The sequence below is a fragment of the Arachis ipaensis genome, chromosome B6 (genome assembly GCF_059453495.1).
Source record: "Arachis ipaensis isolate K30076 ecotype BB chromosome B6, ASM5945349v1, whole genome shotgun sequence".
Taxonomy (NCBI): domain Eukaryota; kingdom Viridiplantae; phylum Streptophyta; class Magnoliopsida; order Fabales; family Fabaceae; genus Arachis; species Arachis ipaensis.
The window spans coordinates 65,927,501-65,945,919 of NC_142441.1; the positions used below are offsets into that span (position 1 = coordinate 65,927,501).

At 43.9% G+C, this 18,419-nt stretch overlaps 44 non-coding genes and 5 pseudogenes across 44 annotated transcripts in view; all 49 read left to right on the forward strand.

The window, feature by feature from the left end:
* The window catches only part of LOC148557779 (5S ribosomal RNA), a 119-nt gene extending 24 nt beyond the window's left edge, over nt 1-95 (forward strand). Inside the window, exon 1 of the ribosomal RNA XR_015889021.1 lies at nt 1-95. This exon is cut by the window's left edge and continues 24 nt beyond it. This is a non-coding gene — a ribosomal RNA (5S ribosomal RNA).
* Nucleotides 96-290: 195 nt separating this feature from the next.
* LOC148557780 (5S ribosomal RNA) lies at nt 291-409 on the forward strand. The gene has a single exon (XR_015891137.1). It is a non-coding gene; the product is annotated as a 5S ribosomal RNA (ribosomal RNA).
* A 243-nt stretch (nt 410-652) lies between these two features.
* On the forward strand, nt 653-771 carry LOC148557781 (5S ribosomal RNA). Its single transcript, XR_015888610.1, has one exon. It is a non-coding gene; the product is annotated as a 5S ribosomal RNA (ribosomal RNA).
* A 215-nt stretch (nt 772-986) lies between these two features.
* Nucleotides 987-1,105, forward strand: LOC148557782 (5S ribosomal RNA). Its single transcript, XR_015890685.1, has one exon. It is a non-coding gene; the product is annotated as a 5S ribosomal RNA (ribosomal RNA).
* A 194-nt stretch (nt 1,106-1,299) lies between these two features.
* LOC148557783 (5S ribosomal RNA) lies at nt 1,300-1,418 on the forward strand. Its single transcript, XR_015889263.1, has one exon. It is a non-coding gene; the product is annotated as a 5S ribosomal RNA (ribosomal RNA).
* A 190-nt stretch (nt 1,419-1,608) lies between these two features.
* On the forward strand, nt 1,609-1,730 carry LOC148557784 (5S ribosomal RNA). Its single transcript, XR_015890798.1, has one exon. It is a non-coding gene; the product is annotated as a 5S ribosomal RNA (ribosomal RNA).
* A 189-nt stretch (nt 1,731-1,919) lies between these two features.
* Nucleotides 1,920-2,038, forward strand: LOC148557785 (5S ribosomal RNA). Its single transcript, XR_015888678.1, has one exon. It is a non-coding gene; the product is annotated as a 5S ribosomal RNA (ribosomal RNA).
* A 205-nt stretch (nt 2,039-2,243) lies between these two features.
* LOC148557786 (5S ribosomal RNA) lies at nt 2,244-2,362 on the forward strand. The gene has a single exon (XR_015889386.1). It is a non-coding gene; the product is annotated as a 5S ribosomal RNA (ribosomal RNA).
* A 185-nt stretch (nt 2,363-2,547) lies between these two features.
* On the forward strand, nt 2,548-2,666 carry LOC148557787 (5S ribosomal RNA). Its single transcript, XR_015890702.1, has one exon. It is a non-coding gene; the product is annotated as a 5S ribosomal RNA (ribosomal RNA).
* Nucleotides 2,667-2,890: 224 nt separating this feature from the next.
* On the forward strand, nt 2,891-3,009 carry LOC148557788 (5S ribosomal RNA). The gene has a single exon (XR_015889411.1). It is a non-coding gene; the product is annotated as a 5S ribosomal RNA (ribosomal RNA).
* A 198-nt stretch (nt 3,010-3,207) lies between these two features.
* Nucleotides 3,208-3,326, forward strand: LOC148557789 (5S ribosomal RNA). Its single transcript, XR_015890697.1, has one exon. It is a non-coding gene; the product is annotated as a 5S ribosomal RNA (ribosomal RNA).
* Nucleotides 3,327-3,535: 209 nt separating this feature from the next.
* Nucleotides 3,536-3,654, forward strand: LOC148557790 (5S ribosomal RNA). The gene has a single exon (XR_015890393.1). It is a non-coding gene; the product is annotated as a 5S ribosomal RNA (ribosomal RNA).
* Nucleotides 3,655-3,847: 193 nt separating this feature from the next.
* On the forward strand, nt 3,848-3,966 carry LOC148557791 (5S ribosomal RNA). The gene has a single exon (XR_015890079.1). It is a non-coding gene; the product is annotated as a 5S ribosomal RNA (ribosomal RNA).
* Nucleotides 3,967-4,168: 202 nt separating this feature from the next.
* LOC148557792 (5S ribosomal RNA) lies at nt 4,169-4,287 on the forward strand. Its single transcript, XR_015889744.1, has one exon. It is a non-coding gene; the product is annotated as a 5S ribosomal RNA (ribosomal RNA).
* Nucleotides 4,288-4,497: 210 nt separating this feature from the next.
* Nucleotides 4,498-4,616, forward strand: LOC148557793 (5S ribosomal RNA). The gene has a single exon (XR_015889264.1). It is a non-coding gene; the product is annotated as a 5S ribosomal RNA (ribosomal RNA).
* A 192-nt stretch (nt 4,617-4,808) lies between these two features.
* Nucleotides 4,809-4,927, forward strand: LOC148557794 (5S ribosomal RNA). Its single transcript, XR_015890708.1, has one exon. It is a non-coding gene; the product is annotated as a 5S ribosomal RNA (ribosomal RNA).
* Nucleotides 4,928-5,117: 190 nt separating this feature from the next.
* On the forward strand, nt 5,118-5,236 carry LOC148557795 (5S ribosomal RNA). Its single transcript, XR_015890719.1, has one exon. It is a non-coding gene; the product is annotated as a 5S ribosomal RNA (ribosomal RNA).
* A 228-nt stretch (nt 5,237-5,464) lies between these two features.
* Nucleotides 5,465-5,583, forward strand: LOC148557796 (5S ribosomal RNA). Its single transcript, XR_015891657.1, has one exon. It is a non-coding gene; the product is annotated as a 5S ribosomal RNA (ribosomal RNA).
* A 190-nt stretch (nt 5,584-5,773) lies between these two features.
* On the forward strand, nt 5,774-5,892 carry LOC148557797 (5S ribosomal RNA). The gene has a single exon (XR_015890730.1). It is a non-coding gene; the product is annotated as a 5S ribosomal RNA (ribosomal RNA).
* A 189-nt stretch (nt 5,893-6,081) lies between these two features.
* LOC148557798 (5S ribosomal RNA) lies at nt 6,082-6,200 on the forward strand. The gene has a single exon (XR_015889638.1). It is a non-coding gene; the product is annotated as a 5S ribosomal RNA (ribosomal RNA).
* Nucleotides 6,201-9,062: 2,862 nt separating this feature from the next.
* LOC148557799 (5S ribosomal RNA) lies at nt 9,063-9,181 on the forward strand. Its single transcript, XR_015890741.1, has one exon. It is a non-coding gene; the product is annotated as a 5S ribosomal RNA (ribosomal RNA).
* A 212-nt stretch (nt 9,182-9,393) lies between these two features.
* LOC148557800 (5S ribosomal RNA) lies at nt 9,394-9,512 on the forward strand. Its single transcript, XR_015889406.1, has one exon. It is a non-coding gene; the product is annotated as a 5S ribosomal RNA (ribosomal RNA).
* A 215-nt stretch (nt 9,513-9,727) lies between these two features.
* LOC148557801 (5S ribosomal RNA) lies at nt 9,728-9,846 on the forward strand. The gene has a single exon (XR_015890006.1). It is a non-coding gene; the product is annotated as a 5S ribosomal RNA (ribosomal RNA).
* A 236-nt stretch (nt 9,847-10,082) lies between these two features.
* On the forward strand, nt 10,083-10,201 carry LOC148557802 (5S ribosomal RNA). The gene has a single exon (XR_015888893.1). It is a non-coding gene; the product is annotated as a 5S ribosomal RNA (ribosomal RNA).
* A 242-nt stretch (nt 10,202-10,443) lies between these two features.
* On the forward strand, nt 10,444-10,542 carry LOC148557803 (5S ribosomal RNA; annotated as a pseudogene).
* A 224-nt stretch (nt 10,543-10,766) lies between these two features.
* On the forward strand, nt 10,767-10,885 carry LOC148557804 (5S ribosomal RNA). The gene has a single exon (XR_015890191.1). It is a non-coding gene; the product is annotated as a 5S ribosomal RNA (ribosomal RNA).
* Nucleotides 10,886-11,078: 193 nt separating this feature from the next.
* LOC148557805 (5S ribosomal RNA) lies at nt 11,079-11,197 on the forward strand. Its single transcript, XR_015888529.1, has one exon. It is a non-coding gene; the product is annotated as a 5S ribosomal RNA (ribosomal RNA).
* A 228-nt stretch (nt 11,198-11,425) lies between these two features.
* On the forward strand, nt 11,426-11,544 carry LOC148557806 (5S ribosomal RNA). Its single transcript, XR_015888934.1, has one exon. It is a non-coding gene; the product is annotated as a 5S ribosomal RNA (ribosomal RNA).
* A 230-nt stretch (nt 11,545-11,774) lies between these two features.
* LOC148557807 (5S ribosomal RNA) lies at nt 11,775-11,893 on the forward strand. Its single transcript, XR_015888701.1, has one exon. It is a non-coding gene; the product is annotated as a 5S ribosomal RNA (ribosomal RNA).
* Nucleotides 11,894-12,112: 219 nt separating this feature from the next.
* Nucleotides 12,113-12,211, forward strand: LOC148557808 (5S ribosomal RNA; annotated as a pseudogene).
* Nucleotides 12,212-12,414: 203 nt separating this feature from the next.
* LOC148557809 (5S ribosomal RNA) lies at nt 12,415-12,533 on the forward strand. Its single transcript, XR_015890089.1, has one exon. It is a non-coding gene; the product is annotated as a 5S ribosomal RNA (ribosomal RNA).
* A 194-nt stretch (nt 12,534-12,727) lies between these two features.
* LOC148557810 (5S ribosomal RNA) lies at nt 12,728-12,846 on the forward strand. Its single transcript, XR_015890752.1, has one exon. It is a non-coding gene; the product is annotated as a 5S ribosomal RNA (ribosomal RNA).
* A 211-nt stretch (nt 12,847-13,057) lies between these two features.
* Nucleotides 13,058-13,156, forward strand: LOC148557811 (5S ribosomal RNA; annotated as a pseudogene).
* Nucleotides 13,157-13,361: 205 nt separating this feature from the next.
* On the forward strand, nt 13,362-13,480 carry LOC148557812 (5S ribosomal RNA). Its single transcript, XR_015890723.1, has one exon. It is a non-coding gene; the product is annotated as a 5S ribosomal RNA (ribosomal RNA).
* A 197-nt stretch (nt 13,481-13,677) lies between these two features.
* On the forward strand, nt 13,678-13,796 carry LOC148557813 (5S ribosomal RNA). The gene has a single exon (XR_015890724.1). It is a non-coding gene; the product is annotated as a 5S ribosomal RNA (ribosomal RNA).
* Nucleotides 13,797-13,993: 197 nt separating this feature from the next.
* Nucleotides 13,994-14,112, forward strand: LOC148557814 (5S ribosomal RNA). Its single transcript, XR_015888531.1, has one exon. It is a non-coding gene; the product is annotated as a 5S ribosomal RNA (ribosomal RNA).
* Nucleotides 14,113-14,315: 203 nt separating this feature from the next.
* LOC148557815 (5S ribosomal RNA) lies at nt 14,316-14,434 on the forward strand. The gene has a single exon (XR_015888883.1). It is a non-coding gene; the product is annotated as a 5S ribosomal RNA (ribosomal RNA).
* Nucleotides 14,435-14,650: 216 nt separating this feature from the next.
* Nucleotides 14,651-14,769, forward strand: LOC148557816 (5S ribosomal RNA). Its single transcript, XR_015890763.1, has one exon. It is a non-coding gene; the product is annotated as a 5S ribosomal RNA (ribosomal RNA).
* A 206-nt stretch (nt 14,770-14,975) lies between these two features.
* LOC148557817 (5S ribosomal RNA) lies at nt 14,976-15,094 on the forward strand. Its single transcript, XR_015890134.1, has one exon. It is a non-coding gene; the product is annotated as a 5S ribosomal RNA (ribosomal RNA).
* Nucleotides 15,095-15,323: 229 nt separating this feature from the next.
* On the forward strand, nt 15,324-15,442 carry LOC148557818 (5S ribosomal RNA). Its single transcript, XR_015890008.1, has one exon. It is a non-coding gene; the product is annotated as a 5S ribosomal RNA (ribosomal RNA).
* A 211-nt stretch (nt 15,443-15,653) lies between these two features.
* Nucleotides 15,654-15,772, forward strand: LOC148557819 (5S ribosomal RNA). The gene has a single exon (XR_015890774.1). It is a non-coding gene; the product is annotated as a 5S ribosomal RNA (ribosomal RNA).
* Nucleotides 15,773-15,972: 200 nt separating this feature from the next.
* Nucleotides 15,973-16,091, forward strand: LOC148557820 (5S ribosomal RNA). Its single transcript, XR_015889596.1, has one exon. It is a non-coding gene; the product is annotated as a 5S ribosomal RNA (ribosomal RNA).
* Nucleotides 16,092-16,293: 202 nt separating this feature from the next.
* Nucleotides 16,294-16,412, forward strand: LOC148557821 (5S ribosomal RNA). The gene has a single exon (XR_015890786.1). It is a non-coding gene; the product is annotated as a 5S ribosomal RNA (ribosomal RNA).
* Nucleotides 16,413-16,642: 230 nt separating this feature from the next.
* Nucleotides 16,643-16,741, forward strand: LOC148557822 (5S ribosomal RNA; annotated as a pseudogene).
* Nucleotides 16,742-16,951: 210 nt separating this feature from the next.
* LOC148557823 (5S ribosomal RNA) lies at nt 16,952-17,070 on the forward strand. The gene has a single exon (XR_015890090.1). It is a non-coding gene; the product is annotated as a 5S ribosomal RNA (ribosomal RNA).
* A 195-nt stretch (nt 17,071-17,265) lies between these two features.
* Nucleotides 17,266-17,384, forward strand: LOC148557824 (5S ribosomal RNA). Its single transcript, XR_015890797.1, has one exon. It is a non-coding gene; the product is annotated as a 5S ribosomal RNA (ribosomal RNA).
* Nucleotides 17,385-17,594: 210 nt separating this feature from the next.
* On the forward strand, nt 17,595-17,693 carry LOC148557825 (5S ribosomal RNA; annotated as a pseudogene).
* A 212-nt stretch (nt 17,694-17,905) lies between these two features.
* Nucleotides 17,906-18,024, forward strand: LOC148557826 (5S ribosomal RNA). Its single transcript, XR_015890725.1, has one exon. It is a non-coding gene; the product is annotated as a 5S ribosomal RNA (ribosomal RNA).
* A 200-nt stretch (nt 18,025-18,224) lies between these two features.
* Nucleotides 18,225-18,343, forward strand: LOC148557827 (5S ribosomal RNA). Its single transcript, XR_015890726.1, has one exon. It is a non-coding gene; the product is annotated as a 5S ribosomal RNA (ribosomal RNA).
* The last annotated feature ends 76 nt before the right edge of the window (nt 18,344-18,419 follow it).

Consider the following 18,419-nt stretch of genomic DNA (forward strand, 5'->3'; position numbering starts at 1 on the left):
TCACCGGATCCCATCAGAACTCCGCAGTTAAGCGTGCTTGGGCGAGAGTAGTACTAGGATGGGTGACCTCCTGGGAAGTCCTCGTGTTGCACCTCTTCTTTTTTTTTTTTTTTTTTTTTACGTCGTGCTTACCCTCGTTCTTTAAACGGCGCTATCTTGCACAGTTTAGTTAAAGCGAGTCTCAATGACCTGATTTTAGGCAAGCTCCCACGGGCCCCGCAGGGATTCGCAGCTTGACTTACCCTACGTCGCAAGACATGCATATGATAATTATGTGCGCATATTTTATTATGTGCGATCATACCAGCACTAATGCACCGGATCCCATCAAAACTCCGTAGTTAAGCGTGCTTGGGCGAGAGTAGTACTAGGATGGGTGACCTCCTGGGAAGTCCTCGTGTTGCACCTCTTTTTTTTTTTTTTTTTTTTTTTTTTTTTTTTTTTTTTTTTTTTTTTTTTTTTTTTTTTTTTTTTTTTTTTTACGTCGTGCTTACCCTCGTTCTTTAAACGGCGCTATCTTGAATAGTTTAGCTAAAGCGAGTCTCAATGACCTCATTTTAGGCAAGCTCGCACGGGCCCCGCAGGGATTCGCAGCTCGACTTACCCTACGTCGCAAGACATGCATATGATAATTATGTGCGCATATTATAATAGGTGCGATCATACCAGCACTAATGCACCGGATCCCATCAGAACTCCGTAGTTAAGCGTGCTTGGGCGAGAGTAGTACTAGGATGGGTGACCTCCTGGGAAGTCCTCGTGTTGCACCTCTTTTTTTTTTTTTTTTTTTTTTTTTTTTTTTTTTTTTTTTTTTTACGTCGTGCTTGCCCTCGTTCTTTAAACGGCGCTATCTTGAATAGTTTAGCTAAAACGAGTCTCAATGACCTCATTTTAGGCAAGTTCGCACGGGCCCCGCAGGGATTCGCAGCTCGACTTACCCTACGTCGCGAGACATGCATATGATAATTATGTGCGCATATTTTAATAGGTGCGATCATACCAGCACTAATGCACCGGATCCCATCAGAACTCCGCAGTTAAGCGTGCTTGGGCGAGAGTAGTACTAGGATGGGTGACCTCCTGGGAAGTCCTCGTGTTGCACCTCTTCTTTTTTTTTTTTTTTTTTTTACGTCGTGCTTACCCTCGTTCTTTAAACGGCGCTATCTTGCACAGTTTAGTTAAAGCGAGTCTCAATGACCTGATTTTAGGCAAGCTCCCACGGGCCCCGCAGGGATTTGCAACTCGACTTACCCTACGTCGCGAGACATGCATATGATAATTATGTGCGCATATTTTAATAGGTGCGATCATACCAGCACTAATTCACCGGATCCCATCAGAACTCCGCAGTTAAGCGTGCTTGGGCGAGAGTAGTACTAGGATGGGTGACCTCTTGGGAAGTCCTCGTGTTGCACCTCTTTTTTTTTTTTTTTTTTTACGTCGTGCTTACCCTCGTTCTTTAAACGGCGCTATCTTGAATAGTTTAGCTAAAGCGAGTCTCAATGACCTCATTTTAGGCAAGTTCGCACGGGCCCCGCAGGGATTCGCAGCTCGACTTACCCTACGTCGCGAGACATGCATATGATAATTATGTGCGCATATTTTAATAGGTGCGATCATACCAGCACTAATGCACCGGATCCCATCAGAACTCCGCAGTTAAGCGTGCTTGGGCGAGAGTAGTAGTACTAGGATGGGTGACCTCCTGGGAAGTCCTCGTGTTGCACCTCTTTTTTTTTTTTTTTTTTACGTCGTGCTTACCCTCGTTCTTTAAACGGCGCTATCTTGAATAGTTTAGCTAAAGCGAGTCTCAATGACCTCATTTTAGGCAAGCTCGCACGGTCCCCGCAGGGATTCGCAGCTCGACTTACCCTACGTAGCAAGACATGCATATGATAATTATGTGCGCATATTATAAAAGGTGCGATCATACCAGCACTAATGCACCGGATCCCATCAGAACTCCGCAGTTAAGCGTGCTTGGGCGAGAGTAGTACTAGGATGGGTGACCTCTTGGGAAGTCCTCGTGTTGCACCTCTTTTTTTTTTTTTTTTTTTTTTTTTTTTTTTTTTTCGTCGTGCTTACCCTCGTTCTTTAAACGGCGCTATCTTGAATAGTTTAGCTAAAGCGAGTCTCAATGACCTCATTTTAGGCAAGTTCGCACGGGCCCCGCAGGGATTCGCAGCTCGACTTACCCTACGTCGCGAGACATGCATATGATAATTATGTGCGCATATTTTAATAGGTGCGATCATACCAGCACTAATGCACCGGATCCCATCAGAACTCTGCAGTTAAGCGTGCTTGGGCGAGAGTAGTACTAGGATGGGTGACCTCCTGGGAAGTCCTCGTGTTGCACCTCTTTTTTTTTTTTTTACGTCGTGCTTACCCTCGTTCTTTAAACGGCGCTATCTTGAATAGTTTAGCTAAAGCGAGTCTCAATGACCTCATTTTAGGCAAGCTCGCACGGTCCCCGCAGGGATTCGCAGCTCGACTTACCCTACGTCGCAAGACATGCATATGATAATTATGTGCGCATATTATAAAAGGTGCGATCATACCAGCACTAATGCACCGGATCCCATCAGAACTCCGCAGTTAAGCGTGCTCGGGCGAGAGTAGTACTAGGATGGGTGACCTCCTGGGAAGTCCTCGTGTTGAACCTCTTTTTTTTTTTTTTTTTTTTTTTTTTTTTTTTTTTTTTTTTTTTTTTTTTTTTACGTCGTGCTTGCCCTCGTTCTTTAAACGGCGCTATCTTGAATAGTTTAGCTAAAGCGAGTCTCAATTACCTGATTTTAGGCAAGCTCGCACGGTCCCCGCAGGGATTCGCAGATCGACTTACCCTACGTCGCAAGACATGCATATGATAATTATGTGCGCATATTATAAAAGGTGCGATCATACCAGCACTAATGCACCGGATCCCATCAGAACTCCGCAGTTAAGCGTGCTTGGGCGAGAGTAGTACTAGGATGGGTGACCTCCGGGGAAGTCCTCGTGTTGCACCTCTTTTTATTTTTTTATTTTTTTTTTTTTACGTCGTGCTTACCCTCGTTCTTTAAACGGCGCTATCTTGCACAGTTTAGTTAAAGCGAGTCTCAATGACCTGATTTTAGGCAAGCTCCCACGGGCCCCGCAGGGATTTGCAACTCGACTTACCCTACGTTGCGAGACATGCATATGATAATTATGTGCGCATATTATAAAAGGTGCGATCATACCAGCACTAATGCACCGGATCCCATCAGAACTCCGCAGTTAAGCGTGCTTGGGCGAGAGTAGTACTAGGATGGGTGACCTCCTGGGAAGTCCTCGTGTTGCACCTCTTCTTTTTTTTTTTTTTTTTTTTTTTTTTTTTTTTTTTACGTCTTGCTTACCCTCGTTCTTTAAACGGCGCTATCTTGCACAGTTTAGTTAAAGCGAGTCTCAATGACCTGATTTTAGGCAAGCTCCCACGGGCCCCGCAGGGATTTGCAACTCGACTTACCCTACGTCGCGAGACATGCATATGATAATTATGTGCGCATATTTTAATAGTTGCGATCATACCAGCACTAATTCACCGGATCCCATCAGAACTCCGCAGTTAAGCGTGCTTGGGCGAGAGTAGTACTAGGATGGGTGACCTCTTGGGAAGTCCTCGTGTTGCACCTCTTTTTTTTTTTTTTTTTTTTTTACGTCGTGCTTACCCTCGTTCTATAAACGGCGCTATCTTGAATAGTTTAGCTAAAGCGAGTCTCAATGACCTCATTTTAGGCAAGTTCGCACGGGCCCCGCAGGGATTCGCAGCTCGACATACCCTACGTCGCGAGACATGCATATGATAATTATGTGCGCATATTTTAATAGGTGCGATCATACCAGCACTAATGCACTGGATCCCATCAGAACTCCGCAGTTAAGCGTGCTTGGGCGAGAGTAGTACTAGGATGGGTGACCTCCTAGGAATTTCTCGTGTTGCACCTCTTTTTTTTTTTTTTTTTTTTTTTTTTTTTTTACGTCGTGCTTACCCTCGTTCTTTAAACGGCGCTATCTTGAATAGTTTAGCTATAGCGAGTCTCAATGACCTCATTTTAGGCAAGCTCGCACGGTCCCCGCAGGGATTCGCAGCTCGACTTACCCTACGTCGCAAGACATGCATATGATAATTATGTGCGCATATTATAAAAGGTGCGATCATACCAGCACTAATGCACCGGATCCCATCAGAACTCCGCAGTTAAGCGTGCTTGGGCGAGAGTAGTACTAGGATGGCTGACCTCCTGGGAAGTCCTCGTGTTGCACCTCTTCTTTTTTTTTTTTTTTTTTTTTTTTTTTTTTTTTTTTACGTCGTGCTTACCCTCGTTCTTTAAACGGCGCTATCTTGCACAGTTTAGTTAAAGCGAGTCTCAATGACCTGATTTTAGGCAAGCTCCCACGGGCCCCGCAGGGATTTGCAACTCGACTTACCCTACGTCGCGAGACATGCATATGATAATTATGTGCGCTTATTTTAATAGGTGCGATCATACCAGCACTAATTCACCGGATCCCATCAGAACTCCGCAGTTAAGCGTGCTTGGGCGAGAGTAGTACTAGGATGGGTGACCTCTTGGGAAGTCCTCGTGTTGCACCTCTTTTTTTTTTTTTTTTTTTTTACGTCGTGCTTACCCTCGTTCTTTAAACGGCGCTATCTTGAATAGTTTAGCTAAAGCGAGTCTCAATGACCTCATTTTAGGCAAGTTCGCACGGGCCCCGCAGGGATTCGCAGCTCGACTTACCCTACGTCGCGAGACATGCATATGATAATTATGTGCGCATATTTTAATAGGTGCGATCATACCAGCACTAATGCACCGGATCCCATCAGAACTCCGCAGTTAAGCGTGCTTGGGCGAGAGTAGTACTAGGATGGGTGACCTCCTGGGAAGTCCTCGTGTTGCACCTCTTTTTTTTTTTTTTTTTTTACGTCGTGCTTACCCTCGTTCTTTAAACGGCGCTATCTTGAATAGTTTAGCTAAAGCGAGTCTCAATGACCTCATTTTAGGCAAGTTCGCACGGGCCCCGCAGGGATTCGCAGCTCGACTTACCCTACGTCGCGAGACATGCATATGATAATTATGTGCGCATATTTTAATAGGTGCGATCATACCAGCACTAATGCACCGGATCCCATCAGAACTCCGCAGTTAAGCGTGCTTGGGCGAGAGTAGTACTAGGATGGGTGACCTCCTGGGAAGTCCTCGTGTTGCACCTCTTCTTCTTTTTTTTTTTTTTTTTTTTTTTATTTTTTTTTATTTTTTATTTTTTTTTTACGTCGTGCTTACCCTCGTTCTTTAAACGGCGCTATCTTGCACAGTTTAGTTAAAGCGAGTCTCAATGACCTGATTTTAGGCAAGCTCCCACGGGCCCCGCAGGGATTTGCAACTCGACTTACCCTACGTCGCGAGACATGCATATGATAATTATGTGCGCATATTTTAATAGGTGCGATCATACCAGCACTAATTCACCGGATCCCATCAAAACTCCGCAGTTAAGCGTGCTTGGGCGAGAGTAGTACGAGGATGGGTGACCTCTTGGGAAGTCCTCGTGTTGCACCTCTTTTTTTTTTTTTTTTTTTACGTCGTGCTTACCCTCGTTCTTTAAACGGCGCTATCTTGAATAGTTTAGCTAAAGCGAGTCTCAATGTCCTCATTTTAGGCAAGTTCGCACGGGCCCCGCAGGGATTCGCAGCTCGACTTACCCTACGTCGCGAGACATGCATATGATAATTATGTGCGCATATTTTAATAGGTGCGATCATACCAGCACTAATGCACCGGATCCCATCAGAACTCCGCAGTTAAGCGTGCTTGGGCGAGAGTAGTACTAGGATGGGTGACCTCCTGGGAAGTCCTCGTGTTGCACCTCTTTTTTTTTTTTTTTTTTACGTCGTGCTTACCCTCGTTCTTTAAACGGCGCTATCTTGAATAGTTTAGCTAAAGCGAGTCTCAATGACCTCATTTTAGGCAAGCTCGCACGGTCCCCGCAGGGATTCGCAGCTCGACTTACCCTACGTCGCAAGACATGCATATGATAATTATGTGCGCATATTATAAAAGATGCGATCATACCAGCACTAATGCACCGGATCCCATCAGAACTCCGCAGTTAAGCGTGCTTGGGCGAGAGTAGTACTAGGATGGGTGACCTCCTGGGAAGTCCTCGTGTTGCACCTCTTTTTTTTTTTTTTTTTTTTTTTTTTTTTTTTACGTCGTGCTTACCCTCGTTCTTTAAACGGCGCTATCTTGCACAGTTTAGTTAAAGCGAGTCTCAATGACCTGATTTTAGGCAAGCTCCCACGGGCCCCGCAGGGATTTGCAACTCGACTTACCCTACGTCGCGAGACATGCATATGATAATTATGTGCGCTTATTTTAATAGGTGCGATCATACCAGCACTAATTCACCGGAACTGGGAAGTCCTCGTGTTGCACCTCTTTTTTTTTTTTTTTTTTTTTTTACGTCGTGCTTACCCTCGTTCTTTAAACGGCGCTATCTTGAATAGTTTAGCTAAAGCGAGTCTCAATGACCTCATTTTAGGCAAGCTCGCACGGGCCCCTGATGAGTATTTTGGTGAAAAATAAATTTCTCCCAAAACACACAAATCTAACCGGCAAGTGTACCGGGTCGTATCAAGTAATAAAAACTCACGGGAGTGAGGTCGATCCCACAGGGATTGATGGATCAAGCAACTTTAGTGGGTGATTAGTTTAGTCAAGCTAACATTGAGTGATTTGAGTGACAATTGAAGCCAACAGAATGTAAATGACAAGGAAAATTAAAGTGCAGAAAGTAAATTGCATTGAAACTTAAAGAGCAAGAAATGTAAATTGCAAGAATCTTAAATTGCAAGAAATGTAAATTGCATGAAATTAAAAGGGAGTGGGTGCTGGAAATTAAAAGAAAGCAGTAGATCAAGTAATTGGAAAGTTAAATTGCAAGAAGAATAAAAGAAATTAGGTACTGGGATTCATGAAATCAAACACGGAAGTGTAAATGACAATCAAACAGAGAAGTAAAAGATGCAGCAGGTTCAACAGATTTGGAAAATCACTTTAAAATCAAAACAGAGAGCAACTTGGCTCAATTGCAAAATCTAAATGAGAGGTTGAAGATCTCAGGGGTTGGATGAGACTAGAGACCAAGTCTAGATCTCAATTCCTTCCTTGATCCAACAGAGAATAATTGCAGAAGAAAATAGAGAAGAAAGCAGTAAAGAGAGTTTTGATTCAAATCACAATTCACTGAAATTATGCTGACAAGTAAACAGAGAGAATTCTCAAGGTGAGATTGAAACAGAATTTCTTCAATTCTCAACCCAAGATTCAAAAACAAAGAAAAGAAAATTTAAAGAGAGCTCTTGAATCCTCGTGCTCCCTTCTGGAGCCAGCCCCCTTACAAATATGAAAATGATGCCTTATATAGGCTTTACAAAATGGAAATGAAAATGAAATTAAAAACAAATTACAACTAAATGAAATTTCTATTTTATCTATTTCTTGTGCCTTTGAGTGATGATCATGGGCCTTTGCTCTTGGTGGAATTGGGTTGAAAGAGGCCTTGGTTGATTGCTCTTGGAGTTTGAAGAAGAACCGAAGTGAACCAATTGAACCGATTTTGAAGTTAGCCATAGTTGGTCCCAACGTTAGGGCCAAAGTTAGGGGTCTAACTTTGACCCCAACTTTTCATAGCAGCAAGCAATATTCTCTGGTTTGGACGTTGGTGCCAACGTTAGGGGTCTAACTTTGACCCTAACGTTGGCCTCCCTTATGCACATTTATGGCACCAACTTTGTCCTCTTGTCATGTTGCCAATTTTATGCCCAATATAGACTATCATATATGGTTGGAAAGATCTGAATGTCAGCTTTCTAACCCACTTGGAATCACTTCAATTGGACATCTACAACTCAAGTTATGATCATTTGAAGAGGGCATGGTCGCTGGCTTTGGTGTGCAGCGTTTGAGGTAACGTTAGCCCTCAAACGTTGGCGAAAACGCCAGTTCTGGAGGCTCAAATGTATTGTCCACCCCATACTATTATACATTGTTGGAAAGCCCTGGATGTCTACTTTCCAATGCCGTTGGGAGCACATTATTTGGAGCTCTACAGCTCGAGTTATACTCCTTTTAAGGTGCAGAGGTCAGTTGGCCTCACTGCAGGTTGCCACCATGTTCGTTTATGCACATTGCGGGGCAGTTTTCTCCCTCAATTTTAGTGTCCACCATGCAGTGCCATATATGCTTGGAAAGCTCTTGATTCCTACTTTCCAATGCTTCTTGAATCACCTCATTTGGAGCTCTGTAGCTCAAGTTATTCTTGTTGGAAGTATACCCCTTGTATGCCTTGTGGTGTGTGGCGCCAACGTTAGCCTCCAAGTTAGGGGGCTAACGTTGGCGCAAACGTTGGCCCCTCTCCCTTGTGTTTTCATGTGCCAACGTTAGGGTCAAAGTTAGACCCCTAACGTTGGCGCAAACGTTGGATGGCCAGGGAGGAATTCATGTGCCAACGTTAGCCTCCAAGTTAGGGGGCTAACGTTGGGGCTAACGTGGGATGGCCAGGGAGGAAAAATCAAGTTCCAACGTTAGCCTCCAAGTTAGGGGGCTAACGTTGGGGCTAACTTCATGCTTCCTGGTTCAATTTCACTTATTCCATTGTCCTCTCTTCACTTCTAGCCATTCCTCTTTGCTTCAACCTTTCTCCAAGCTTTCTTCACCTATCATTAATCAACCAAACTTATCAAAGCTATGCTCAAAATCATGAGATATTCATTCTTTCATAATATGCAACAAATATAGCATAAAACCTCATGAAATGACATAAATTCATATATGGTTGGTTCAATCAAGGGAAACATGAAAATCTACTCAATTAGCTTGCTTGTAGTTCAAGAAAGTGCATAATTCTAATGAAAACTAAAGAAAAAGACTAGCTAAAATAGGCTCAGATGACTTGTCATCAGCCCCGCAGGGATTCGCAGCTCGACTTACCCTACGTCGCGAGACATGCATATGATAATTATGTGCGCATATTTTAATAGGTGCGATCATACCAGCACTAATGCACCGGATCCCATCAGAACTCCGCAGTTAAGCGTGCTTGGGCGAGAGTAGTACTAGGATGGGTGACCTCCTGGGAAGTCCTCGTGTTGCACCTCTTTTTTTTTTTTTTTTTTTTTTTTTTTTTTTTTTTTTTTTTACGTCGTGCTTACCCTCGTTCTTTAAACGGCGCTATCTTGCACAGTTTAGTTAAAGCGAGTCTCAATGACCTGATTTTAGGCAAGCTCGCACGGTCCCCGCAGGGATTCGCAGCTCGACTTACCCTACGTCGCAAGACATGCATATGATAATTATGTGCGCATATTTTAATAGGTGCGATCATACCAGCACTAATGCACCGGATCCCATCAGAACTCCGCAGTTAAGCGTGCTTGGGCGAGAGTAGTACTAGGATGGTTGACCTCCTGGGAAGTCCTCGTGTTGCACCTCTTTTTTTTTTTTTTTTTTTTTTTTTTTTTTTTTTTTTTTTTTTTACGTCGTGCTTACCCTCGTTCTTTAAACGGCGCTATCTTGCACAGTTTAGTTAAAGCGAGTCTCAATGACCTGATTTTAGGCAAGCTCGCACGGGCCCCGCAGGGATTTGCAACTCGACTTACCCTACGTCGCGAGACATGCATATGATAATTATGTGCGCATATTATAATAGGTGCGATCATACCAGCACTAATGCACCGGATCCCATCAGAACTCCGCAGTTAAGCGTGCTTGGGCGAGAGTAGTACTAGGATGGGTGACCTCCTGGGAAGTCCTCGTGTTACACCTCTTTTTTTTTTTTTTTTTTTTTTTTTTTTTTTTTTTTTTTTTTTTTTTTTTTTTTTTTTTTTTTTTACGTCGTGCCTACGCTCGTTCTTTAAACGGCACTATCTTGAATAGTTTAGCTAAAGCGAGTCTCAATGACCTCATTTTAGGCAAGCTCGCACGGGCCCCGCAGGGATTCGCAGCTCGACTTACCCTACGTCGCAAGACATGCATATGATAATTATGTGCGCATATTATAATAGGTGCGATCATACCAGCACTAATGCACCGGATCCCATCAGAACTCCGCAGTTAAGCGTGCTTGGGCGAGAGTAGTACTAGGATGGGTGACCTCCTGGGAAGTCCTTGTGTTGCACCTCTTTTTTTTTTTTTTTTTTTTTTTTTTTTCTTTTTTTTTTTTTTTTTTTTTTTTTTTTTTTTTTTTTTTTTTACGTCGTGCCTACCCTCGTTCTTTAAACGGCACTATCTTGAATAGTTTAGCTAAAGCGAGTCTCAATGACCTCATTTTAGGCAAGCTCGCACGGGCCCCGCAGGGATTCGCAGCTCGACTTACCCTACGTCGCAAGACATGCATATGATAATTATGTGCGCATATTTTAATAGGTGCGATCATACCAGCACTAATGCACCGGATCCCATCAGAACTCCGCAGTTAAGCGTGCTTGGGCGAGAGTCCTGGGAAGTCCTCGTGTTGCACCTCTTTTTTTTTTTTTTTTTTTTTTTTTTTTTTTTTTTTTTTTTTTTTTTTTTTTTACGTCGTGCTTACCCTCGTTCTTTAAACGGCGCTATCTTGCACAGTTTTGTTAAAGCGAGTCTCAATGACCTGACTTTAGGCAAGCTCCCACGGGCCCCGCAGGGATTTGCAACTCGACTTACCCTACGTCGCGAGACATGCATATGATAATTTTGTGCGCATATTTTAATAGGTGCGATCATACCAGCACTAATTCACCGGATCCCATCAGAACTCCGTAGTTAAGCGTGCTTGGGCGAGAGTAGTACTAGGATGGGTGACCTCCTGGGAAGTCCTCGAGTTGCACCTCTTTTTTTTTTTTTTTTTTTTTTACGTCGTGCTTGCCCTCGTTCTTTAAACGGCGCTATCTTGAATAGTTTAGCTAAAGCGAGTCTCAATGACCTCATTTTAGGCAAGTTCGCACGGGCCCCGCAGGGTTTCGCAACTCGACTTACCCTACGTCGCGAGACATGCATATGATAATTATGTGCGCATATTTTAATAGGTGCGATCATACCAGCACTAATGCACCGGATCCCATCAGAACTCCGCAGTTAAGCGTGCTTGGGCGAGAGTAGTACTTGGATGGGTGACCTCCTGGGAAGTCCTCGTGTTGCACCTCTTTTTTTTTTTTTTTTTTTTTTTTTTTTTTTTTTTTTTTTTTTTTTTTTTTTTTTTTACGTCGTGCTTACCCTCGTTCTTTAAACGGCGCTATCTTGAATAGTTTAGCTAAAGCGAGTCTCAATGACCTCATTTTAGGCAAGCTCGCACGGGCCCCGCAGGGATTCGCAGCTCGACTTACCCTACGTCGCAAGACACGCATATGATAATTATGTGCGCATATTATAATAGGTGCGATCATACCAGCACTAATGCACCGGATCCCATAAGAACTCCGCAGTTAAGCGTGCTTGGGCGGGAGTAGTACTAGGATGGGTGACCTCCTGGGAAGTCCTCGTGTTGCACCTTTTTTTTTTTTTTTTTTTTTTTTTTTTTTTTTTTTTTTTTTTTTTTTTTTTTTTTTTTTTACGTCGTGCTTGCCCTCGTTCTTTAAACGGCGCTATCTTGAATAGTTTAGCTAAAGCGAGTCTCAATGACCTCATTTTAGGCAAGTTCGCACGGGCCCCGCAGGGTTTCGCAACTCGACTTACCCTACATCGCGAGACATGCATATGATAATTATGTGCGCATATTTTAATAGGTGCGATCATACCAGCACTAATGCACCGGATCCCATCAGAACTCCGCAGTTAAGCGTGCTTGGGCGAGAGTAGTACTAGGATGGGTGACCTCCTGAGAAGTCCTCGTGTTGCACCTCTTTTTTTTTTTTTTTTTTTTTTTTTTTTTTTTTTTTTTTTTTTTTTTTACGTCGTGCCTACCCTCGTTCTTTAAACGGCACTATCTTGAATAGTTTAGCTAAAGCGAGTCTCAATGACCTCATTTTAGGCAAGCTCGCACGGGCCCCGCAGGGATTCGCAGCTCGACTTACCCTACGTCGCAAGACATGCATATGATAATTATGTGCGCATATTTTAATAGGTGCGATCATACCAGCACTAATGCACCGGATCCCATCAGAACTCCGCAGTTAAGCGTGCTTGGGCGAGAGTCCTGGGAAGTCCTCGTGTTGCACCTCTTTTTTTTTTTTTTTTTTTTTTTTTTTTTTTTACGTCGTGCTTACCCTCGTTCTTTAAACGGCGCTATCTTGCACAGTTTTGTTAAAGCGAGTCTCAATGACCTGACTTTAGGCAAGCTCCCACGGGCCCCGCAGGGATTTGCAACTCGACTTACCCTACGTCGCGAGACATGCATATGATAATTTTGTGCGCATATTTTAATAGGTGCGATCATACCAGCACTAATTCACCGGATCCCATCAGAACTCCGCAGTTAAGCGTGCTTGGGCGAGAGTAGTACTAGGATGGGTGACCTCCTGGGAAGTCCTCGAGTTGCACCTCTTTTTTTTTTTTTTTTTTTTTTTACGTCGTGCTTGCCCTCGTTCTTTAAACGGCGCTATCTTGAATAGTTTAGCTAAAGCGAGTCTCAATGACCTCATTTTAGGCAAGTTCGCACGGGCCCCGCAGGGTTTCGCAACTCGACTTACCCTACGTCGCGAGACATGCATATGATAATTATGTGCGCATATTTTAATAGGTGCGATCATACCAGCACTAATGCACCGGATCCCATCAGAACTCCGCAGTTAAGCGTGCTTGGGCGAGAGTAGTACTAGGATGGGTGACCTCCTGGGAAGTCCTCGTGTTGCACCTCTTTTTTTTTTTTTTTTTTTTTTTTTTTTTTTTTTTTTTTTACGTCGTGCCTACCCTCGTTCTTTAAACGGCACTATCTTGAATAGTTTAGCTAAAGCGAGTCTCAATGACCTCATTTTAGGCAAGCTCGCACGGGCCCCGCAGGGATTCGCAGCTCGACTTACCCTACGTCGCAAGACATGCATATGATAATTATGTGCGCATATTTTAATAGGTGCGATCATACCAGCACTAATGCACCGGATCCCATCAGAACTCCGCAGTTAAGCGTGCTTGGGCGAGAGTCCTGGGAAGTCCTCGTGTTGCACCTCTTTTTTTTTTTTTTTTTTTTTTTTTTTTTTTTTTACGTCGTGCTTACCCTCGTTCTTTAAACGGCGCTATCTTGCACAGTTTTGTTAAAGCGAGTCTCAATGACCTGACTTTAGGCAAGCTCCCACGGGCCCCGCAGGGATTTGCAACTCGACTTACCCTACGTCGCGAGACATGCATATGATAATTTTGTGCGCATATTTTAATAGGTGCGATCATACCAGCACTAATTCACCGGATCCCATCAGAACTCCGCAGTTAAGCGTGCTTGGGCGAGAGTAGTACTAGGATGGGTGACCTCCAGGGAAGTCCTCGAGTTGCACCTCTTTTTTTTTTTTTTTTTTTTTTTTTTACGTCGTGCTTGCCCTCGTTCTTTAAACGGCGCTATCTTGAATAGTTTAGCTAAAGCGAGTCTCAATGACCTCATTTTAGGCAAGTTCGCACGGGCCCCGCAGGGTTTCGCAACTCGACTTACCCTACGTCGCGAGACATGCATCTGATAATTTTGTGCGCATATTTTAATAGGTGCGATCATACCAGCACTAATTCACCGGATCCCATCAGAACTCCGCAGTTAAGCGTGCTTGGGCGAGAGTAGTACTAGGATGGGTGACCTCCAGGGAAGTCCTCGAGTTGCACCTCTTTTTTTTTTTTTTTTTTTTTTTTTTACGTCGTGCTTGCCCTCGTTCTTTAAACGGCGCTATCTTGAATAGTTTAGCTAAAGCGAGTCTCAATGACCTCATTTTAGGCAAGTTCGCACGGGCCCCGCAGGGTTTCGCAACTCGACTTACCCTACGTCGCGAGACATGCATATGATAATTATGTGCGCATATTTTAATAGGTGCGATCATACCAGCACTAATGCACCGGATCCCATCAGAACTCCGCAGTTAAGCGTGCTTGGGCGAGAGTAGTACTTGGATGGGTGACCTCCTGGGAAGTCCTCGTGTTGCACCTCTTTTTTTTTTTTTTTTTTTTTTTTTTTTTTTTACGTCGTGCTTACCCTCGTTCTTTAAACGGCGCTATCTTGAATAGTTTAGCTAAAGCGAGTCTCAATGACCTCATTTTAGGCAAGCTCGCACGGGCCCCGCAGGGATTCGCAGCTCGACTTACCCTACGTCGCAAGACACGCATATGATAATTATGTGCGCATATTATAATAGGTGCGATCATACCAGCACTAATGCACCGGATCCCATAAGAACTCCGCAGTTAAGCGTGCTTGGGCGGGAGTAGTACTAGGATGGGTGACCTCCTGGGAAGTCCTCGTGTTGCACCTCTTTTTTTTTTTTTTTTTTTTTTTTTTTTTTTTTTTTTTTTTTTTTACGTCGTGCTTGCCCTCGTTCTTTAAACGGCGCTATCTTGAATAGTTTAGCTAAAGCGAGTCTCAATGACCTCATTTTAGGCAAGTTCGCACGGGCCCCGCAGGGTTTCGCAACTCGACTTACCCTACATCGCGAGACATGCATATGATAATTATGTGCGCATATTTTAATAGGTGCGATCATACCAGCACTAATGCACCGGATCCCATCAGAACTCCGCAGTTAAGCGTGCTTGGGCGAGAGTAGTACTAGGATGGGTGACCTCCTGGGAAGTCCTCGTGTTGCACCTCTTTTTTTTTTTTTTTTTTTTTTTTTTTTTTTTTTTACGTCGTGCTTACCCTCGTTCTTTAAACGGCGCTATCTTGAATAGTTTAGCTAAAGCGAGTCTCAATGACCTCATTTTAGGCAAGCTCGCACGGGCCCCGCAGGGATTCGCAGCTCGACTTACCCTACGTCGCAAGACACGCATATGATAATTATGTGCGCATATTATAATAGGTGCGATCATACCAGCACTAATGCACCGGATCCCATAAGAACTCCGCAGTTAAGCGTGCTTGGGCGGGAGTAGTACTAGGATGGGTGACCTCCTGGGAAGTCCTCGTCTTGCACCTCTTTTTTTTTTTTTTTTTTTTTTTTTTTTTTTTTTTTTTTTTTTTTTTTTTTTTTTTTTACGTCGTGCTTACCCTCGTTCTTTAAACGGCGCTATCTTGCACAGTTTAGTTAAAGCGAGTCTCAATGACCTGATTTTAGGCAAGCTCGCACGGGCCCCGCAGGGATTTGCAACTCGACTTACCCTACGTCGCGAGACATGCATATGATAATTATGTGCGCATATTATAATAGGTGCGATCATACCAGCACTAATGCACCGGATCCCATCAGAACTCCGCAGTTAAGCGTGCTTGGGCGAGAGTAGTACTAGGATGGGTGACCTCCTGGGAAGTCCTCGTGTTACACCTCTTTTTTTTTTTTTTTTTTTTTTTTTTTTTTTTTTTTTTTTACGTCGTGCTTACCCTCGTTCTTTAAACGGCGCTATCTTGAATAGTTTAGCTAAAGCGAGTCTCAATGACCTGATTTTAGGCAAGCTCCCACAGGCCCCGCAGGGATTCGCAGCTCGACTTACCCTACGTCGCAAGACATGCATATGATAATTATGTGCGCATATTATAATAGGTGCGATCATACCAGCACTAATGCACCGGATCCCATCAGAACTCCGCAGTTAAGCGTGCTTGGGCGAGAGTAGTACTAGGATGGGTGACCTCCTGGGAAGTCCTCGTGTTGCACCTCTTTTTTTTTTTTTTTTTTTTTTTTTTTATACGTCGTGCCTACGCTCGTTCTTTAAACGGCACTATCTTGAATAGTTTAGCTAAAGCGAGTCTCAATGACCTGATTTTAGGCAAGCTCCCACAGGCCCCGCAGGGATTCGCAGCTCGACTTACCCTACGTCGCAAGACACGCATATGATAATTATGTGCGCATATTATAATAGGTGCGATCATACCAGCACTAATGCACCGGATCCCATCAGAACTCCGCAGTTAAGCGTGCTTGGGCGGGAGTAGTACTAGGATGGGTGACCTCCTGGGAAGTCCTCGTGTTGCACCTTTTTTTTTTTTTTTTTTTTTTTTTTTTTTTTTACGTCGTGCTTGCCCTCGTTCTTTAAACGGCGCTATCTTGAATAGTTTAGCTAAAGCGAGTCTCAATGACCTCATTTTAGGCAAGTTCGCACGGGCCCCGCAGGGTTTCGCAACTCGACTTACCCTACATCGCGAGACATGCATATGATAATTATGTGCGCATATTTTAATAGGTGCGATCATACCAGCACTAATGCACCGGATCCCATCAGAACTCCGCAGTTAAGCGTGCTTGGGCGAGAGTAGTACTAGGATGGGTGACCTCCTGGGAAGTCCTCGTGTTGCACCTCTTTTTTTTTTTTTTTTTTTTTTTTTTTTTTTTTTTTTTTTTTTTTTTTTTTTTTTTTTTACGTCGTGCCTACCCTCGTTCTTTAAACGGCACTATCTTGAATAGTTTAGCTAAAGCGAGTCTCAATGACCTCATTTTAGGCAAGCTCGCACGGGCCCCGCAGGGATTCGCAGCTCGACTTACCCTACGTCGCAAGACATGCATATGATAATTATGTGCGCATATTTTAATAGGTGCGATCATACCAGCACTAATGCACCGGATCCCATCAGAACTCCGCAGTTAAGCGTGCTTGGGCGAGAGTCCTGGGAAGTCCTCGTGTTGCACCTCTTTTTTTTTTTTTTTTTTTTTTTTTTTTTTTTTTTTTTTACGTCGTGCTTACCCTCGTTCTTTAAACGGCGCTATCTTGCACAGTTTTGTTAAAGCGAGTCTCAATGACCTGACTTTAGGCAAGCTCCCACGGGCCCCGCAGGGATTTGCAACTCGACTTACCCTACGTCGCGAGACATGCATATGATAATTTTGTGCGCATATTTTAATAGGTGCGATCATACCAGCACTAATTCACCGGATCCCATCAGAACTCCGCAGTTAAGCGTGCTTGGGCGAGAGTAGTACTAGGATGGGTGACCTCCTGGGAAGTCCTCGAGTTGCACCTCTTTTTTTTTTTTTTTTTTTTTTTTACGTCGTGCTTGCCCTCGTTCTTTAAACGGCGCTATCTTGAATAGTTTAGCTAAAGCGAGTCTCAATGACCTCATTTTAGGCAAGTTCGCACGGGCCCCGCAGGGTTTCGCAACTCGACTTACCCTACGTCGCGAGACATGCATATGATAATTATGTGCGCATATTTTAATAGGTGCGATCATACCAGCACTAATGCACCGGATCCCATCAGAACTCCGCAGTTAAGCGTGCTTGGGCGAGAGTAGTACTAGGATGGGTGACCTCCTGGGAAGTCCTCGTGTTGCACCTCTTTTTTTTTTTTTTTTTTTTTTTTTTTTTTTTTTTTTTTACGTCGTGCCTACCCTCGTTCTTTAAACGGCACTATCTTGAATAGTTTAGCTAAAGCGAGTCTCAATGACCTCATTTTAGGCAAGCTCGCACGGGCCCCGCAGGGATTCGCAGCTCGACTTACCCTACGTCGCAAGACATGCATATGATAATTATGTGCGCATATTTTAATAGGTGCGATCATACCAGCACTAATGCACCGGATCCCATCAGAACTCCGCAGTTAAGCGTGCTTGGGCGAGAGTCCTGGGAAGTCCTCGTGTTGCACCTCTTTTTTTTTTTTTTTTTTTTTTTTTTTTTTTTTTTTTTTTTACGTCGTGCTTACCCTCGTTCTTTAAACGGCGCTATCTTGCACAGTTTTGTTAAAGCGAGTCTCAATGACCTGACTTTAGGCAAGCTCCCACGGGCCCCGCAGGGATTTGCAACTCGACTTACCCTACGTCGCGAGACATGCATATGATAATTTTGTGCGCATATTTTAATAGGTGCGATCATACCAGCACTAATTCACCGGATCCCATCAGAACTCCGCAGTTAAGCGTGCTTGGGCGAGAGTAGTACTAGGATGGGTGACCTCCAGGGAAGTCCTCGAGTTGCACCTCTTTTTTTTTTTTTTTTTTTTTTTTTTTTTACGTCGTGCTTGCCCTCGTTCTTTAAACGGCGCTATCTTGAATAGTTTAGCTAAAGCGAGTCTCAATGACCTCATTTTAGGCAAGTTCGCACGGGCCCCGCAGGGTTTCGCAACTCGACTTACCCTACGTCGCGAGACATGCATCTGATAATTTTGTGCGCATATTTTAATAGGTGCGATCATACCAGCACTAATTCACCGGATCCCATCAGAACTCCGCAGTTAAGCGTGCTTGGGCGAGAGTAGTACTAGGATGGGTGACCTCCAGGGAAGTCCTCGAGTTGCACCTCTTTTTTTTTTTTTTTTTTTTTTTTTTACGTCGTGCTTGCCCTCGTTCTTTAAACGGCGCTATCTTGAATAGTTTAG